Source organism: Cnephaeus nilssonii (assembly GCF_951640355.1).
Source record: "Cnephaeus nilssonii genome assembly, chromosome: 7".
Classification (NCBI taxonomy): domain Eukaryota; kingdom Metazoa; phylum Chordata; class Mammalia; order Chiroptera; family Vespertilionidae; genus Cnephaeus; species Cnephaeus nilssonii.
In genome coordinates, this window is record NC_137078.1 from 22,762,019 (window position 1) to 22,768,759 (window position 6,741).

The following is a 6,741-nucleotide window of genomic DNA, read 5'->3' on the forward strand; positions in this document are numbered from 1 at the left end:
TAGGAAGATTTTAGAATATAATAGGACCCTTAAATTATTCCATACTGGACCTTTAAAAATGTGTGTGTGTGTGCGTGTTTGGTCAGGGGTGGGAGAAGGAAGGGTTAGAATTGCTAATGATCCCTATTTCCTTATTCTCATCTATTTGCAAGGACATTCTTGTTGTTGGGTTCCTTTCCATGTATCTTAACTTCTTTATCCTGAAGACAGGAGAAATGCTTGGAAGAAATTATTAACACCAAATGTTATTTGGAATTACCATTTATATAAACTACATCATCTAAACTAAATGAGAAAACATAAAATAAAAGCTTAATAGCATGCCTGGCACGTAGTTAATCCTCAATAAATTGTAGCTGCAATAAATTATGTCATATTATAAAGCTGTACATAATATAGGATGACACTTAGGTGCATTATACAGTTGATGGTGCTGTATATAATACATAATATATTGCATAGAATATGTAATCAAATGTTGGGGGCTCTTTCTAGATTCTTGTCTGAGTCACTACATGGTCTCCTCCATGAAAATACATCAGAGAAGAGGTCAGAGGTGCAGCTATCCTCCTCCCAACTTGCTGGATACAACTACCAAGAATTGTTCAGTGAGATAGAAAACAAAATTAAACAAAGAAAAAAATTCTTTATAATTAAACTAGAGGCCTGGTGCATGAAATTAGTGCATGGGTAGGGTCCCTAGGCCTGGCTAGCTAACAGGGCCGATTTGGGTCTTCCTGCTGCCGGCCAGGACCTTCCTTCTCCAGCTGACGGCTGTTCGCCGGGGCCTTCCTTTGTTCTGCGTTGCCCACTGCTGGTCAGTGCACATCATAATGAGTGATTGGTCTCCCGGTGGAACTACTGTGGGGACAATTTGCATATTAGGTTTTTATATATATACTAGTGAGCCGGCATGCGAAATTGTGCGGCCCCACCCACCCGCACATGTGCCGCCCCGCCTTGACACCCTAACCTCTCCACTCAGAGCTCAAGTGCACCTGGCCCTGCCCCCGACCCTTCCAGCCTTCTCTGTTCACTTCAAGCCCAACCCTCGGTCCCAATAGTCGCCTCTGGCTGGTCCCACCTCCTCCAGGCACCTCCCTGCTTCTGCCCTGTCTCCACAGCAACGCAGCGGCTCTGCCCCATCATGGCTCCAGAGGAGAGCACGGAAGCCTCCTGCCTGCTGCTCCTTCCCCTGGCAGGTGGGTGGCAGGGCACTCTGAGTGCGAGCGGTGGGAGGTGAAGGACTGGTGAGGGGGGCGCTACGGGCTCTCACCCCGCCCTCCCTGCCCTGGGATGGTCCCTCCTCCTCCTGGTGCCTCCTCACTTCCGCCCCCTCTCCAGAGCAACGTGGCAGCTCTGCCCTACCACACACACACACACACTCACACACACACACACACACACACACACACACACACACACACATGCAGCCTCCTGCTGATTGGTTATTATGGCATGAGGGCATCACGACCATTAGCATATTAGGTCTTTATATATATATATATAGCTGTGGCCTGGGTCTGTACTGAAATACTGCTGCTCTTGAATTGCCATGAATCCCTCTCTCCCTCTTCACCTCTCAACCCGCCTCAAAAAACTTGCCCATGCTGTGCTTCCACCCTTACCGGAGGACAGAAGGGCTATACTTTCAAGGATGCTGTGGAGAGATTCCCGATGGAGATAACAACCATGCTGAGTGAGCCTTCTCTCACTGAGCTCCCTCATAAAAATGATTGTTTAAAGAAAAATACTACTCCTAGCTTAATCCCCTTTCCCACTTCTGTAACCTACACGCACACACAAATGTCAAGAAGAAAAAACAAAACGTTTTCCTCTCCCCTCATGTTCTATTATTAGGGCTCTGCCAATTAAACCATCAAGACAGATCAACAAGGGGAAAGACAGATTTTTATTCACATACATACATACATGGGAGTTTACAGAAGAATGTGACTCAAAGAGGTGATTAGAATGTGGAGGTTATATATTATTTTAATAGGAGAAGGAAGGGGAAAGGGCGCTTATGAGAAAACAAATAATTATTTGGAAAAGTAAATGGGCCCTTAGGAGAACAGATGTGGTATATGGTAGCTATGTGACTGAGTCTGTCTGAGTGTGGTGCCCACTTTACCTCTTCTAGAAAAGAATATTAGAATCACCCCCAGCAAGGGGATTTATGACAACTGAGTTCTTTTGGGAGGAACTGAAATGCCTTCTACTTAAAATAATGTGCCAAAGTGGCACATTTTGGGCTAACATTTCCCCTTCAACAGCATGCACCAACTTGGCCTAATATAGTACTGCTGGGCCATCTATAGGATATGTTAACATTTTTGAGTTGGAAGAGGCCTTAGAAACCATCCTCTGTTTTATTTTATAAATTAAGAGAAAGAAGGGAGGCTCCCAGAGGAAAAGCAACTGCCTAAGATCTCATGTCAGTAGGGAGCCAAGTCGGAAACCCATAGAGCCCGAAGATCCCTAGGGTCTGCTCCCCTGAAGGCAACCGCTGAACACACGTCATTTTCAAAGAGAGACCAGGAAAAAAGATGCTGAAAGAAGAAGCATAAAGATCTAACTCCTAAGGCTCATCAAGCTTCGTTGGTTGCTGCTCATTTCTGAAAGGGTAGAAAACCTGAGATGATAGCAGTTCTCCTGTAAAAGGGGGCGGGGGGGGGGGAGGAGAGAGGAAACGAAAGGAATTATTTAAATTGGCATGCTCTCTTGTGATTGCTTGCAAAAACAATCACTTTTTGATGATACAGCAGCCTTATCAGGAGAAGAGATTTATAGATGCCATTTCAAAGGCGGGGGGTGGGGTGGGAGGGTGGGAGGACCCTACAAAACCTACCAGCACAGAAATGCAGACAGAAATATTGCTTAGAAAAAATAAAACAATAAACTTGTCCTGGGCTTTATATGTTGAAAAGGTTTGACTGTAAATCCTGACTTTGACATTCATCACAGATCCATTTTAGAGACAGGCCACAGACTCAACAGGGCGAGAGAAAACACTAAATCATAATTACCCCATAAAGCCAAGCCTGTTTCTCCAAATGCTTGAGAACTGGCAGAGCTTCTCAAAATATCATAAATCTATTGTGTTCTCTCCTGTTTTACTTAACAGCCAATTAATGTTACTGTTTAAAAGAATTAAAGCCAGGGCCTAGAAGAGGGTGAAAGTAGGGGGAAAATAAAGGTCTTTAAACTTTGACTAGCACACAGATACGGGTGCACATCTAGCCCTCATTACAGAACAGCTCATTAGAAGACAGCCACAGAAAAATCCTGCCACGACTCACATCCATTTGATATCATCTTGTTCTTATTAGCATACTGGAAAGGAAAACATTTTTCAACACAATCTTGAGTCAGTTTTAATATCCTACACGGTGACATCGGACATGATGTCAAGAGACCTTGCTCCTCTCTGGGAAGTCCTCCTGCAAGTGAAGGGTTTGGGCCACCCACGTGCCAGTGCAATTAGTGAGGTCAGTAGGATGGATCAAAACAAAGCAGACGCACTGCCCTTAAAGGGGTCCTGATGCCATCGGTGACTCTGGATCCCACACGGCATTATGACTATGGCACATATTTCTGAATAAAGACAATCAAATTCTCATTTGTTCTCACAGGACTCACCTGCAACTGATCATTCTCACAAAGAGAGTTTCATCAGTTGTCACCCTAAATTCTCAGCAAAGACCGAGGCAGCTGGCTGTGGGAACTCCAGGACTGTGCATAGAAATCAGCATAAGGCAATGCAGTCAGGAGCATTCAGGTCCGGACCTTACCTCCTTATGGCCGTGGGCAAGGCATGCCCTTTGGACCTCAGTTCATGGCTCTGGAAAATGAAGATATCAGTGACTGCCAATGGCTCATGTAGCAAAGACATTGTAAAATTACTTAGAATATTGCTTCTGTCATATATGGATCTCTCTACAGTCTTGTGAGAGGTATGGCCAGAGTAATATTCAAAATATATAACAGTCAGTAAAGTATAGGTACCAGGAGGGATGTCTGACCAACTGAAATGGCGGTGCAGTCATGGAGTAAGTGAAAGCCCAAAATAACCAGAATGGCAGTACCTGTGTGGGCTACTGAACATCCCCTGGTCCCTGGTGATTGTCAAAATAGTTCTGAACTGAGGCTTTAGAGACAAAGAAGAGAGATGATGCAGACAGCCAGGAGATGACCACGGGGTAGATGACCATTTGAAACTGAGACTCAAGGAGAGAACTGAGCTGGATTTGGGCAGAGTAGGAAGAACATGTGCTGTGGAACCAAGACTGACTTGGCTCAGATCTCATCTCAGTCCCAGATGCCTGGCCTGAGGCAAGTTACTTAACTTCTTCAAGCCTCAATTTTCCCCTCTGTAAAACGGAGGTAGAGTCTCACATATCACACAAAATGAAACACATGAGGCAGCATACAGCACATATCAAAATTTATTCTTGACAATGCTGCAAAATGCCTGCAAAGTTTCTCTCCCAAATTATCTCTCAGTGGGTCTAACACAGCCAGATTTTTCTCCAACCGTAAAACAGATGAAATTCTTGGCCTCAGTTTATGGGCCATTTTGGATGGGGGAAAAATTGTGTTGTAAATTTAATCACCAGAATCATTTTCAGTGCTAATACGATGGGAAGTACGATGGGAACAGAGATAGCTTGAGGGAGCTTATAACTCCTGTGTATTCTGGGGCCTAAGTTTACTGAGTGGAATTGGGAGCAAAATCATTGTACCCATTATATTAAATTTATTCTCTCTCTTTCTCCTGTACCCCTCCCTCTGTGAAGTATACATTGATTGAATGAGTCAAATGCATGCATCATGCAACTCCATTGTAATTGCATACACACCTCACATGATTGTTGTAAGGAGTGAGAGGGTTAGTGCTTTTCTAGGGCACAGGACAAGATGTGGTATGCATGCAATCAGTATAAAACACTATTTTTCTTCCTCACATTTGAAGAAGCCCAATTTATGACTATTTTTTAAAAAATCAGACAAATCACACTCTCTGGAAACCCTACCCTCATCCAACATCTTTATCCTTGAATGACCTTGAAGGTGATTGCTACAGACTGTTTGTGTCCCCCCAGAATTTATATGTTGAAAGTCTAACCCTAATGTGTTATTAGAAGATGGGCCTTTTGGAGGTGATTAGGTCGTGAGGGTGGAGCCCTTATGAATGGGACCAATTCCCTTGTAAAAGAGACTTCAGAGAGCTCCCTTACCTCATCCATCAAGCGAGGACACAATGAAAGACAGCTGTCCACGAACCAAGCAGACTCTCACAGACAGGGAATCTGCCGGTATCTTGATGTTGGACTTCCCAATCTCCAGAACTGTGAGAAATAATTTCTATTGTTTAAAAAACATCCAGTCTATGGTAGTTTATTATAGCAGTGTGATTGGATTAAGACAGTGACAAAAAGTTAGAAAAGAGGGAAGAAGGGAAGAAGGGAGGGAGGAAAGAAGGAAAAAGGGAGACCACAGAAGAATATCTGTCAGTGGAGAAGGTTTCAATAATGATGATATTGATGGCTGGCATAGCTCGGGAGATGTTACCGGTTGATTCTATGTGTCTATCAGCTAATATTAATAAATGTTTGCCCTGTGTTTCTCAGTGGTTAGAGCTTTGGCCCTCACACTGAAGGGTCTAAGTTTGATTCCCAAGCTAGGTCACCTAGCACGGTTGCAGGCTCCATCCCCAGCGCATGCAGGAATCAACCAGTCAATGTGTCTCTCTCACACTAATGTTTCTCTCTCCCCCTCCCTTCCACTCTCTCTAAAAAAAGTCAATGGAAAAAATATTCTCAGGTGAGGATTAAAATAAATAAAATAGATAAATAAATAAATAAATAAATAAACAAACAAATAAATAAATAAATAAATAAATCTATTTTAAAATAAATCATCTTCCTTACTCTGGACCAGGCACTGTACTAGGCCTTTTCATGTATGACAGAAAAAAATTAAGCAGTAATTATTCATAGCCTCGTCCCTTTTCCATCTGTCCAAAAGGATTTTGTGCTGCTCCTTTGGCCCATGAGTCTGTGCAGAATTGGGATGTGGGGTAGAACTGAGAGAAACCAAGACTGGCTGGAGCGATGTGTGTTAGGAAGGGCCTTTCTAGTGGAATAGAATTTAGCAAGGAGGTGAGAAAAGGAGTGAGGTAGCAGGCCTAGGTTGAGCAGTAACTGAGCTTGAGCTATTTGAGGACTTGGGGAAAAGAGAAGATATATGGGTTGGTTGTGAGGGAGTCTTACTGGGAGAGTGAGAGAGAAAAATAGTTTGCCACATACTAGGAATGAAATCCCACTTGAAGGGAGTGAAGTTTTAATTAGCCTTTAAATAAATTTTAACCAACATTCTTCCTTACCTTAGTATCTTACTTAAAAAAATATTTTTGTACTATTATAATTCTTTTGTTCACCATCATGATTTCTGCTCCATCTTTAACCTAAGATCTTGTCGCCCTTTTCTCCCTTTTTGTTTCACATTAATAACCAGGGAAATAATTGCTCAGGTCACTCTAAAATGTCAATTTTTTAAAATCCATAGAAAATTGCTGTAATTAATCAGACCCTTCAAATTTAGCCATATACAGAACGTCTCTTAATCCTTTTCCACACGCCAAAGTGGGAGAACATATAGATGCTTCCGCATGACTCCTCCAAGTAAATCTGAAGAAGCTGTCATTTTCCCAGCCTGAGTTATTTTGGGCACGGCTGC